The sequence below is a fragment of the Neodiprion virginianus genome, chromosome 1, assembly GCF_021901495.1.
Source record: "Neodiprion virginianus isolate iyNeoVirg1 chromosome 1, iyNeoVirg1.1, whole genome shotgun sequence".
Taxonomy (NCBI): domain Eukaryota; kingdom Metazoa; phylum Arthropoda; class Insecta; order Hymenoptera; family Diprionidae; genus Neodiprion; species Neodiprion virginianus.
In genome coordinates, this window is record NC_060877.1 from 25,254,939 (window position 1) to 25,268,927 (window position 13,989).

General features: G+C 40.3%; 1 protein-coding gene and 1 long non-coding RNA gene across 2 annotated transcripts in view; one reads left to right on the forward strand and one right to left on the reverse strand.

Moving 5' to 3' along the window:
* Positions 1 to 4,352: 4,352 nt before the first annotated feature.
* LOC124297925 (uncharacterized) lies at positions 4,353 to 5,185 on the reverse strand. Its single transcript, XR_006906685.1, has 3 exons — positions 5,125 to 5,185; positions 4,627 to 4,731; positions 4,353 to 4,386 (listed from the first exon to the last, which is right to left on the reverse strand). It is a non-coding gene; the product is annotated as an uncharacterized LOC124297925 (long non-coding RNA).
* Positions 5,186 to 12,010: 6,825 nt separating this feature from the next.
* LOC124298532 (octopamine receptor Oamb) overlaps positions 12,011 to 13,989 on the forward strand; it is a 114,204-nt gene continuing 112,225 nt past the window's right edge. Inside the window, exon 1 of the mRNA XM_046750696.1 lies at positions 12,011 to 12,341. The gene's annotated coding sequence lies outside the window, so the exon portion shown is untranslated. The remainder of the gene's footprint in view (positions 12,342 to 13,989) is intronic.

The following is a 13,989-nucleotide window of genomic DNA, read 5'->3' on the forward strand; positions in this document are numbered from 1 at the left end:
TCCTGGAAGTCGAGTTTCACCGCGTAGCGGACCCGCGCAGAAACTACGCAGTGCTTGGTCAAAAGTCACGAGATCGCGAACCTATACAGCCGGAACTACGCAAAATTACTCCCGAAGGTCAAAAGTCATCAGGTCAAGTACCTGGACAGCCAAAACTGCGGAGCGCTTGTTCTGGAAGTCGAGTTCCTGCAGGTAGTGGACCTTGAGCGCAAAAACTACGGAGCTCGTGTCCTGAAAGTCGTGTTTCACCAGGTAGCGGACCTCGAGTAAAGAAATTACGGAGCGCGTGTCCTGAAAGTCGTGTTTCACCAGGTAGCGGACCTCGAGTAAAGAAATTACGGAGCGCGTGTCCTGAAAGTCGTGTTTCACCAGGTAGCGGACCTGGAGTAAAGAAATTACGGAGCGCGTGTCCTGAAAGTCGTGTTTCACCAGGTAGCGGACCTGGAGTAAAGAAATTACGGAGCGCGTGTCCTGAAAGTCGTGTTTTACCAGGTAGCGGACCTCGAGTAAAGAAATTACGGAGCGCGTGTCCTGAAAGTCGTGTTTCACCAGGTAGCGGACCTCGAGTAAAGAAATTACGGAGCGCGTGTCCAGAAAGTCGTGTTTCACCAGGTAGCGGACCTCGAGTAAAGAAATTACGGAGCGCGTGTCCTGAAAGTCGTGTTTCACCAGGTAGCGGACCTGGAGTAAAGAAATTACGGAGCGCGTGTCCTGAAAGTCGTGTTTCACCGAGCGCCTGTCCTGAAAGTCCTGTTTTACCAGGTAGCGGACCTCGAGTAAAGAAATTACGGAGCGCGTGTCTTGAAAGTCGTGTTTCACCAGATAGCGGACCTCGAGTAAAGAAATTACGGAGCGCGTGTCCTGAAAGTCGTGTTTCACCAGGTAGCGGACCTGGAGTAAAGAAATTACGGAGCGCGTGTCCTGAAAGTCGTGTTTCACCGAGCGCCTGTCCTGAAAGTCCTGTTTTACTAGGTAGCGGACCTCGAGTAAAGAAATTACGGAGCGCGTGTCCTGAAAGTCGTGTTTCACCAGATAGCGGACCTCGAGTAAAGAAATTACGGAGCGCGTGTCCTGAAAGTCGTGTTTCACCAGGTAGCGGACCTGGAGTAAAGAAATTACGGAGCGCGTGTCCTGAAAGTCGTGTTTCACCGAGCGCCTGTCCTGAAAGTCCTGTTTTACTAGGTAGCGGACCTCGAGTAAAGAAATTACGGAGCGCGTGTCCTGAAAGTCGTGTTTCACCAGGTAGCGGACCTCGAGTAAAGAAATTACGGAGCGCGTGTCCTGAAAGTCGTGTTTCACCAGATAGCGGACCTCGAGTAAAGAAATTACGGAGCGCGTGTCCTGAAAGTCGAGTTTCACCGCGTAGCTGACCCGAAACGCGGGATCTGGGAGGTTGGGAACCCGGTACTCGAAATTTGCGGAGCGCGACTCTCATCCGTCCGCTCTACTGCGCGGTTCGTTCCAGACTGAGGAATTCGGCTAGCTGATTTTGAATTGGTGACGTCACTTTCTGAACACCCGACATCCAAACTTTGGTTTCGACCTTTAATACTCTGTATGATGATGTATGATGTATGATGTGTGATGATATGATATAATGTATGATGTACGATGATATGATATGATGTATAATTATTTTAGTTTTCACATTTCATACAAGAAATACGCACTTTATCTCTCCTGCCGATTCCAGACTCAAGCGGCCAGGCCCTTCGATGGTCAGCCGTTGACTGAAGATATATCCTTCAGTTAACGGGTCAGCTGATAACGCTGCCGTTCTGCGACAGTTGGATGATGAAAAATTTTGCTCGTATCTTTCAAATGTGTGTTAAAATACACTCGAAGTGTTAAGAAGCTTCGTTCTTTCTCTCCCTATCACCTTCTTAGGTCTTTAAATCACTACGCAGCGTTAAATACTGTCTCATATACGAAGCATCCATTTCGTCTCGTTCAAAATTAGCGCATCCGTGATGTATTACAGTTACTCTGAATTTTTTTCCGTCCGAATACTTCACGAAAAACAATTCTGCTCCTCCACCCAACGCAGATACTTCACTTGCGACCAGCTAAAACAGCGTTTCGATTCTATGCCTATGAAAATTCAAGATCGAGAGAGCAAATGAAAAGTTGTTGGAATAATTTTGAATATTAGTGTTATGGGATACATCGGGCGCGTGTCGAATAGAATCCCATTTCGAAATGAATAATTCTTCTCTTTTCATATCATAGCTAATCTAGTAATATAGGTAAATAGGATGGTTGGAGGTGTTCGGAAATGGTAGGAGGTGGTCGGCGCTGGCAGAAGGTGATAGGGGGTGGTCGAAAGTGGCCATTGATGGTCGGAGGTGGCAGGGGGAGGTAGGAGGTGTTCGAAAATGGTGGGACATTTCAAAAGTTAAAGTCGACGATGATCCGGTGCATCAATTTTATCGTTACAGATTTTCGTTTCCCACGAGGCGTAGAGTATTCAACAACGATAATGCAGTCCTTAAAATTCATCATTCGTCTCTGTCTGGAAAGCTAATTCGCAAGGCGTGGTATTCTAGATATGTCAAAACTAAGCTAGCGGCACGTGTTTGCATTATTAGAAAAATACCCGTACTCTACATACACTGTTTCTAATCCTTTGCTACATTTGGTTTAATCCCCATGCTTCCACAGCACGAATAGTCGGAAATATTTTTGATTATCCATAATAAAATAAAAGAAGTAACAAAGCTTAAATTTATTGTTAAAGCTCTAATGAATACGTAAAACTGCGGTCGAATTCATTTATTATTTGCACATGACCTCTGTACATTTGATAAATTATTCCTAAGTACATTGAAACATATGTATTTATGATGAAATATCATGCAATAGGCTGTGTAAACTATAAACTATAATTTCTATCAAATAGCTGCTTTTATGTCAACAGGGCTTTGAGACTCAGTTAAGTTGGATCTCGATTTTTGCTATCGTATGTAGGACATTGGGTTACAAGAACAAATGCGAATTACGAAGAACTCCGTATTAGAGATAAGGATATTTTAGTTCAAGTATACCTATACACAGAAATCCGTATGTGAATATACTAAAACCTCTGTGTTTATTGTAAAAATCTAGTTTTAAACATGTGTATATATGTATATACACATGCATATGTATACATATACATATATACACATACATGTACATAAATAATTGCCAAGAAATTAGAAACACTCACAACTTGTCGCAAATAGAGTAAAACGTAAGGTTAATAATATACAAATTACACAAGCGCAACATAAAACGTGGCAAGGGTAATCCTAGTGCAGTGATTGTATAAACTGAAGAAATATACATTTACATATACATGATATAAATTAATAGACTGAACAAAAGTATTTAGAGAGCTTATCTAATTCCGATCTTGTAACAATAGATCATTAACATAATCAATATACGGTTAAAGCCGTATTAGCTACATTCACAATTGGGGATAATATTTTTTATCCATTTTTATAGTTATTTAATGTCTTGTACAACAATTTTTCAAACTTCACCGCAAAATGCCCAACGAGTTCTCGTAGTGCAAATACGAGTCCAATTACTTTACAGATGGCATTACATTGATTTTTGCCTTCTCGCGTCGAGTTATAAATACAGAGAAATCTCAATGAGAGCTCATTTCTATAAGATTTATTGTAATGTTATATTCGTAGCTGTACCTGTTATTCTATATTATATACTGTCCTAAATTTTAAACACACAGCACAACAATGGCGGAAAGCACAATGACAAGAAGAGAGGAGCGATTTGCATCTTAATAAATCTTTTCTTCTTTACACGTAGCACAGCGATGTCACGTCGGAGGATATGTACTAGTTGATCACTAGGTGGGGCATAGAACTGAAACATAATTATGTTGAAAATCTTCAACATCTCTTACAGAAAGTAGGTACGTTTCCAGACCTTATACACCAACAATGAATATTCATAGAGGCTATATTCATAAATACTCACAAAAGTAAGCTAATATTTTACCCGCAATTGCTTATTACTGATAACTTGATATGATAATATCCCCTTCCCACGCCTCCCCTCCCCTCTAACGACCCACCCCGCCCTACCTACTTCTGCTCCTACTCCTACTACGACGACTACTCCTATTCCTACTCCGACTACTCCTACTCCTAATCCCACTCCAACTCCTACTATTCCTACTTCTACTCATACTCCTACTCCGAGTCCTATTCCTACCACTACTCCTACTTCTACTCCTATTTCTACATCTTCCCCTGATCCTACTCCTGATGCTGATTCTACTTCATCAAATATTGTAAAAATGTTAAACTCACCGAGCACGAATCCTTGTCCTCCACCTCGTCCAGCTCGACCACCGCCAACCACCTCGGGTTATACCTGGAATAGTAATAAATATTCTCAGTATAGGAACACATTAAAAATATTGTGTAAAGAATGATGTAATTAATTAACTAATCAATTATATAATAAATTTTATTAGCGCATTTATATCTACCGAATTTGTGCTTGCGCGGAAAATGAATTTAAATAATTTAATGTAAACATGACAAGTTTGAAATATTTTAGATGAAATATAATTACAATTGCCATCAAATGTTATAAAAATGTTTTACTCACCGAGCACAAATCCTCAGCCACCTTCTTCTCCTAGTCGTCCTCGTCCTCCTCCTCGTCCACCTCCGACCACCTCCAACGACCACCGATAACCACCTTGGGTTGTACCTTCAATAGTCATAAATATTTTCAGTATAGGAACATATCGAAAATATTGTGTAAGGATTAGTATAATCAATCAAGTCATCCAATATAATAAATTTCATTAGCGCATTTATAGCTATATAATACCATATCGAATACTAAAAAATATTTTCAGTATTAGAACACATGAAGAATACTGCTGAAGGATTAACATAATTTTTCCTTTGACAGATTTCACCAAGAAGATCGTAGGAAAATTATGAAAAATTAGAAATTTTGCAAACGCATTGATAGCTTCTGAATTTGGGCTTGCACGAAAAATCAATTGAAATAATTTATTGTATACATGAGAAGTTAAAATAATGTTAGATGCAATATAATTACAATTGCCTTTAAATATTATAAAAATTTACTCACTGTGTAGAAATCCTTCGCCTCCACCTTGTCCTGGAAGTCGAGTTTCACCAGGTAGAGGACCTGGAGCCTAGAAACTACGGAGCGCTTGTCCTGGAACTCGAGGTGCACCAAGAAGCGAACCTAGAGCGCAGGATCCAGGTGGTAGAGAACCCGGTACTCGCAATCTGCGGAGCGCGATTTTCAAACGTCCGCTCTACTGCGCGGTTGTTTCCAGACTGAGGAATTCGACTAGCTGATTACTATAGATCGATGACGTCAAGAGAAAAAAAAATTTCGGTGACGTCACTTTCTGAACATCCGATCATCCAAACTTTGGTTTCGAATTTTAATACTATTTATGATGTATGATGTATGATCTATGATATGACAAGATGTATAATGATTTTAGTCTTCACATTACAGACAAGAAATACGCATGTTATCTTTCCTGGCGATTCCAGCGGCTTGGCCCTTCGATGGTCAGCCTTTGACTAAAGACATATTCTTCAGTCAACGGGTCAGCTAATAACGCTGCCGTTCAACTACAGTCGGATGATAAAAATTTTTGCTCTTACCTTTCAAATGTGTGTTAAAATACACTAGAAGATTTAAGAAGCTTCGTTCTTTCTCTCTTTATCAAAAAAAAAAAAAGAAATCGCCGACAATCACCTTTTTAGGTATTTGAATCATGCCACTGCGTTAAATACTGTCTCATATACGGAGCATGCATTTTATCCCGATCAAAATTGGCGCATACGTGATGTATCACAGTGGCTATGAATTTTTTTCCATACGACCACTTTTTGAAAACAATTCTGCTTCTCTACCCAACGTAGATACTTTACTCGCCACTGGCTAAAACAGCGTTTCGATTCTATGCCTAGGAAAATTCAGGAGCGAGAGAGCAAATGAAAAGTTGGAATAATTATGAACAATAATGTTATGGAATACATCGAGCGCGTGTCGAATAGAATTCCATTTCGAAATGAATGATTCTACCATTCTCCTTTTATAGCCGTATTATTGCAGAAAATCTAGTTTGTCTCCTGGAAAATGGATCATATATATTTGTATTGTACACGGACCGCATATGCATTTATACTTTCTGGTCTCCGCATCATTGTTACATCTGGTCCATTATTATTCATGATCTATGTACACATTCTTCTCTCGGGTACCCATACTTTAATTAAATCACTGTTTTGCTACGAAGTGTGGAAGAAATTTATTCTCCTACGCTCCCAGGTCCACCCAGGCACATTTGCTCGCCGAAAACTGGTCACAAAAATTTACCCAGGGTTATCCGTCGTTATATTCTTCAGTCAGCGTTAAAATGCTGCCGGTTTAATGCTATCTTTATTCGTACTCAGCGCGCATCAGACGTCGCTTTCCGACAGCGGAGCGCTCGAATCCCAATTAAACATAGGCCGCGGCAGAGGCGACGGATGCCTGCTACGGAGCGCTAACGGAGCAACAGCATTTTGCTGAACCATAAACCATGCTCCAAACGGTCTTCCGACGCGCCATCGAGCCTGCTTGACTTGTGAGAGGTTATTCGAAGATACTGAAATTATATCATTGAAATGCTACGTTCCGTAAATTATAATTTTTACTTCCAACGAAGTCTAAATTTCACACATGCTGTATCAATGTGTTCAGTCAATGTGAGACTCGTGAGTTATCTACGGCGATCAACTCATCACCTTAACCTGAACCAGGGTGCCAGTCACATTGACAGTGGAAATAGTCTAACATTTGTAATTCACATGTCGAAGACTATGTCACCCGTTGCAGGTAAAGATAGTTTATTTAATTTCGATCGAAATACGCCGTCTCAGTTCAATACACAGAGTGCAACGGGTTTACGTTCTTCACACACCGGAATCAACATTTCAAGAAATTGCAGCAAACCTTTGATTAATTCGATGTTATTGCTCGCCAATCGCACTCGCTATACGGTTCTCCATCCTAAACATTTTAGAGTCAGGCAATTCTCAAGTGAAACGACACAGTATGTACCGCAAATCCGATTAACTGGAGTTTGGAAAGATATATCGGAGAGCACACCTGCTGAATTTGTACAAGATACTTTGGTCACATTTCAGTCTACGACCGGTTTACCATGGTGGGCAACCATAGTTTTAACCACAGTTATAGCAAGAAGTACTTTGACGCTACCATTGAGTCTTTATCAAGTAAATATTCATCCATTTCGTTACTTAATAGACACATAGCTATATAGTTAGTGGAGAACCATCGCATTAAATGAGCATAATTTATATCATAGCATTACACTATTGCCAAAGTTAAAAATTTGAACATCGAAATGAGTGATATTGTTAAAAAACTGCAAGCCGAAGCAAATGTAGCTGTATCACATTACAAATGTCCTGAACATCATGCTAGGATGCTGTATAATACAAAGGTACTTACTTTCTTTTTTACTTTCACCATAGATGGCCTATCCAAATCTTTTTGCTATTCCATCTTTTTTTCATAGGTAAGGTTTAACGTAATTTTTTTATCGATATATTTCACCGAAAAGATTATGAGAAGATTATAAAGTTATAGAAATTTTATCAGCCCACTGACAGCTACCGAATTTGGGCTTGCGCGAAAAACGAATTGAAATAATTTATTGTAAATATGAACCAGGAACCACGGAGCGCTTATCCTGGAAGTCGAGTTTCACCGCGTAGCGGACCCGAAGCGCGGGATCCGAGAGGTTGAGAACCCGGTACTCGAAATTTGCGGAGCGCGACTCTCATCCGTCCGCTCTACTGCGCGGTTCGTTCCAGACTGAGGAATTCGGCTAGCTGATTTTGAATTGGTGACGTCACTTTCTGATCATCCGACATCCAAACTTTGGTTTCGACCTTCAATACTCTGTATGATGATGTATGATGTATGATGTATGATGTATGATGTGTGATGTACGATGATATGATATGATGTATAATGAGCTCAGTTTTCACGTTTCATACAAGAAATACACACTTTATCTGTCCTGCCGATTCCAGACTCAAACGGCCAGGCCCTTCGATGGTCAGCCGTTGACTGAAGATATATCCTTCAGTTAACGGGTCGGCTGATAACGCTGCCGTTCTGCGACAGTTGGATGATGAAAAATTTTGCTCGTATCTTTCAAATGTGTGTTAAAATACACTCGAAGTGTTAAGAAGCTTCGTTCTCTCTCTCCCTTTCACCTTTTTAGGTCTTTAAATCACTACGCAGCGTTAAATACTGTCTCATATACGAAGCATCCATTTCGTCTCGTTCAAAATTGGCGCATCCGTGATGTATTACAGTTACTCTGAATTTTTTTCCGTCCGAATACTTTACGAAAAACAATTCTGCTCCTCCACCCAACGCAGATACTTCACTTGCGACCAGCTAAAACAGCGTTCCGATTCTATGCCTATGAAGATTCAAGATCGAGAGAGCAAATGAAAAGTTGTTGGAATAATTATGAATACTAATGTTATGGAATACATCGAGCGCGTGTCGAATAGAATCCCATTTCGAAATGAATAATTCTTCTCTTTTCATATCATAGCTAATCTAGTAATATAGGTAAATAGGATGGTTGGAGGTGTTCGGAAATGGTAGGAGGTGGTCGGCGCTGGCAGAAGGTGATAGGGGGTGGTCGAAAGTGGCCATTGATGGTCGGAGGTGGCAGGGGGAGGTAGGAGGTGTTCGAAAATGGTAAGACATTTCAAAAGTTTAAGTCGACGATGATCCGGTGCATCAATTTTATCGTTACAGATTTTCGTTTCCCACGAGGCATAGAGTATTCAACAGCGGTAATGCAGTCCTTAAAATTCATCATTCATCTCTGTCTGGAAAGCTAATTCGCAAGGCGTGGTATTCGAGATATAATAGGGTAAATGTTGATTTGGTTAAGCCTCAAGTGGCAACGATTTACTGACTAAGTAAACAGACGATGAAAGGCGGTTCGCCGTCAGTGCAGACTTTACACGCTATCGAAACACTCAGTCTTTGCCACTTAAATCGGCTTTCAAGATCCGCTTTCCCGAATGACGAGACTCCACGAGTGATTTTCACCCCCGTCACCTCGACGTATTCGTATCAGCGGGGCGCTTGCGACACAGCTGCTGTCGTCGAGAGGTAACGATCCAATCGAAAGGAAGATAAAAGCAAAGAGAAAAAAAGAAAGAAAAGCAGGTATTAAAAAAAATCTGCGAAAAGAATGGAAAATATGCTTCTTCTTAAAACGGGAGACAAAATCGACTGATTCAAATGCCTGCCTGTAAACCTGCAAACTTTTACGCTCAAGCCATCAGAATGCGTGAAACGAGGTGCAAGACGCGTCAACCGAACGGTTGCCCCGGGCTTGGAGCGGAACGTGATACCCACCGGTTCGGGGTAAAAATGGAGAAAATTGTCGGAGATAGCAGACCCAGGAGGGTGGAACCGGCAATTTGAAGCTGTCAGATGCAAGGCTACCTGCGGCACACGTACACGTAAGCGAATGTGCGGATAAAATATTGGCGAAAACTGTCCGGACTGGGTCGATGTCTCCTACACACAGATAGTAGATACAGACCCACACAGGTAAATCGGCCCGCGTTGCAATGTAACGCACCATACAATTTCCGCCGAGTTTGTATAGCTCTGACAAAATCAGTACTGACCCGTTTTACTTTTTAAGTGAAAAAAAAACACAGTCACGAAAATTTTCCTCAGCCGGATAAACCAAGGCGTGTAGATGATGAAGAAGCAACAGCTTGATTCGCGAATAAATATTATTCGTGGGTGGAATTTCGTCACGTTTAACACGATGTGATAACTGCGGGGGCGAGGAAAAGCAAACGATAATTTCTTTTCTATCTCACTTTTTTTTTCATTCATCGTCGACTTGCCGACGTTTCCGGGAATTACTCTCCCTTTAGCGAAATCGCTGAGATGGCGCGGTTTGAGGGAAGCTTAATATACAGTAATTGGCTCAGCAGCTTAATCAGCTGATGTAAACGAGCCCGTGTTATAACGGTGGATGCGTTTCAACAGCGAGGTGTCTGGGGACGACAGCGAGCACCGGGTATTTTTCGCACAGGAATCGTTATAATGATACATCAGGAGTACGAAACGCGGTGAAGAAATTGAACACAATAACGCCAAGATCGTGGATTTAAATAAATTCAATTAAATTTCAATCAAAGAGCCTCTTCCTGTTATAATTTAAGCAAAGATAAAATTAGAAACTGCAAATTCAACTGAAGAAAGTTAGGTTATTTAGAAACTCAAAAAGATCAAATTACATTTGTTGTTTTTTTTTTTTGTTTTCAATCCGAAAGTCACAGTGCTTGTTCAATTTCAATGGTTGAGACTCATTTTCTTAACGAATGGATGCTCTAAAGAACATCCGAGATAAGTTTGAAATAGTGTTAACATATTTATTATAACGAAGCGTTCAAACTTGATAATTCAAATATATACTAATTATTCATACAAAGTTTAATTGATACGGTGAATGATTAATCTTATGCGTTCTAAAAAATGATAGGGACCATGTCGTGATTACTCTAAAAATAGAAATATTCATAGTCAAGTTTGTTTAGCTCAAATCCGTGTGTTCCAATATTTCCTTCTTACTAATAAGGACACCGTGTTTGAGTTAAATTTAACTTAAATTTATTCATACTTTCTAAGCCTTTATCCAAATGTTTTTTGCGTCGTTACGTTCGTGTTCAAATTACGCCCAATATACCCTTGAGCCCTTGTCTGCGTGAGAACTGCACGTTCGAGGATCCGAAATCTAAACAAGTAAGGATCGAAGCGCCTTAAGGCTTAGGAAAAATCCGAGAAAACTGTATCTCTGCAGTATATAAGAGGAATAAGATCTATTACATACGTGTAACCGGCTATACGGTAAAGAAACAGCACGAAAGTCGAATGAAAAGTTTTCTCAAACGTCCGGAAAAATGAACGCAAAGAAAGGTAGAGGGAGAAACAAAGAACCAAGGAAGAGGAACCAAAAATAGAGGAGGTCTTAAAAGTTGTCTAGCATAGTTTTCCCACAATCGAAGAACTTTCAAAGAGTATTCGCGTTACCACCGGCTCCTCTACGCGATCCAGGTGCTGCAGCAGGAACTTTCAGGCGAGATACAAACGACCCACACGAAGCGATTTATATTGAGAAACTTGTATCGGGGAAAATCTTCCGCGCCAGATATACATAGGTGTATGTATAGCACAGGTATATGCCATCGGAAGAAGCTGGGACCCGTTTCAAATCCCTCGCTTATACCGTTCACGGTGCAGCTTGGTATACAAATACGAGTAAATGCACGCAAGCTCTTGATAGATACTAGAACGTACCGATTTCAATCCATCCCCCTGCACGTAACTCGTAAGTATATGCTCAAGGCATAAGCAATGATATTCTGAAAAAAAAACGGAGACACAGGTTAAGGGGGTGCTCTGGTCGATTTCGAAGTTGACGTATATATCCCGAAATATCGAGGTATCTCAAACGTATGTGAAACGCGAAAAAGCGCTTAAAAGCAGCCTCGTTCTATGCACAATCAGAACGAAAACACTCCGATGCATTTTAATTTGACGCAGAAATTAAGAAATGGCACGGATTCTACGAAATCGCAATGGTAAATTCGTCGCAAATGTAAATATATTGGAGTGTTTTTGTTCAGAATTGCATACAGAATGAAGTTATTAAGCCTTTTTTTGTCTTCCAGATACGTGGGCTTCTATATTTGCAGAAATATGCGTCAACGTCAGAATTGACCAGGGCACCCCCTCAATGTTTACATCGCGACTCATGTTGACGCAGTATACGCACCAAGAGAGGTAACATAACAGATCGAAATGTCAATATGACCATTATATCAGTGGCCAAACGCCGATGAGATATCTCTCGAAGAGTATAACGGCTGATTCGTTTAATGTATCCAGGCGTCTTTCTTTGATCCAAAATTTGGAAACTCAAATTCTATCGATTCGTTCCGTTAGCGATAAGTGTCGAAGTTGTTGAACGCGACGAGTTGCCGATGTACGAGATATCCAATATTTTGGTTTCTACCGTCAATTGAGCCTGATCGCTCGGACGTCGCAGATCGGCTGGTGCGGGTAATTTTGATCCGTTGTTGTGACGCCAGTGCGTGTTAAACGTGACGTTGTATTAACAGTGAGAGTGTAAAAATTAAAGTTAATCAGTGTCGTTTGAAGCAGTTACGTGTGCAGCTACGCAGCGCAGACTAAGGGTAAGTTGTTTGAGCAGTGAAAATATTTCTACAATGGTAGTTGCGAGCACCGGATCAAAAGTTACAGCCAAACAACCAGAGATTTTTCTCGTCATTTCTCTGCTGTTAGTCCTACGCTTTTTTTTTTTTTTTTTTGTCCGTTTTCTGCGTTTCTTCGGGTCGAATCAGTTTAGCTAGGGGCAAGCAAATCGATTCCGAAACTGTAGAGTTAAGCATTGAAAACGCTTGTATAATGGAGCTACTGGCTAAGATAGAGTTCGTATAGGAGGGTTCTGGCAGAGACGTTACACAAAAACGTACGCGCTGTGATTGGTCGAGCGCCTGCCCCTCCAGTCAGCCAACGAATCTGATGTTTGATTTGTGTTTATGTCGATCGTGTTACTTATACAAAATATAAACATGTCCGTATCCCGGTTACTCACGAATGCAATCTAACCTAGTATGACGTCTATTCTTACATACCCTTGTAACTACATTTTCATCGACTTTAATAGTTACACCCTGTGTCATATCTGTAGTTTTTATTTGTTCATTTTATATGAACCCACATACGTTTCATATCTACTCTCAATCCGGACGTGCGTGTCAGTTATATTGAACAAACCTTGTTAGGCAGGGGTAGCGGTTGCGTTCTATATCAAAGTGTCACTTGGCAGTCAAAAATACGTCGATGGTTTATTAGCTACTTCAAATTTGCGAAATATAAACAGTCTAACGTACAATATAGACTCATTGTCAGTGGGATGAAATTTGACTGAAATGTAGGGAATTTTTTCAAACGTGGGTGATTCGTGGAATAACATAAAATTGAATGGAAGCGAATGAAGTGATATTAAATGGGATGAAAAAAACGAGGTGGAATTTCAAACTGTTTTGTTACGTTTTTCCCCCCTTCTTCGCAATCAATTCACTGGTCAAATTTACCGATTATTCGTTAAAACAACAATTCGTGAAACTAAATGGCGTTCGGGTTTAAAAAAACGTATTCCGTGGGCCAAAAAATGATGACCGCTTTCCTGTGTATTTTCGTACAAGTTATTCGATATCTGTATAATTTAATTTGATTTTACGTTTTTTTATGCCTGTTACTTTCGACGGCAGTCAATACAATTCCAAGACTATGCTACGTACATTATTCTCAATCAAAATAATGGTTTAATCATTTACACTAATTCGCGAATGGAAAAATTTGATATAGCTCAACTCCGCTGCTGTGGAGAGCTTATAACTACATTGAAAGTAGGTATCTCTATCTCCACCATCAGCAGCAGATTTGCTGGAAACGGAAATTTTATTGAATTTTTCGCGGGGCCATACATTGCTAAATTATGTAAATAATGAAACTGATTCAGTTTATTGCTTATAATCGTATAACTTCCGTATTTTTCTTCACTAATATTTAATATAATGTCTGCCCGAAATAAAATGTGTGTGTCTACCAAGATTTTGGCTTACTCGTGTGGATTACTCATTTTCAATTACAATTGTACTATCATACGTTATGATTGTACTTCACCTTACCTACATTTATCATTAGCTATATCAATGCTGCTATTCAATTGTTGCTAGTTGATCACTGCGCTACAAATTCAAATCCGAAATTGACGAGGTTGAGACGTACGATGTGTTAAAGTACAATTTTCTTGGT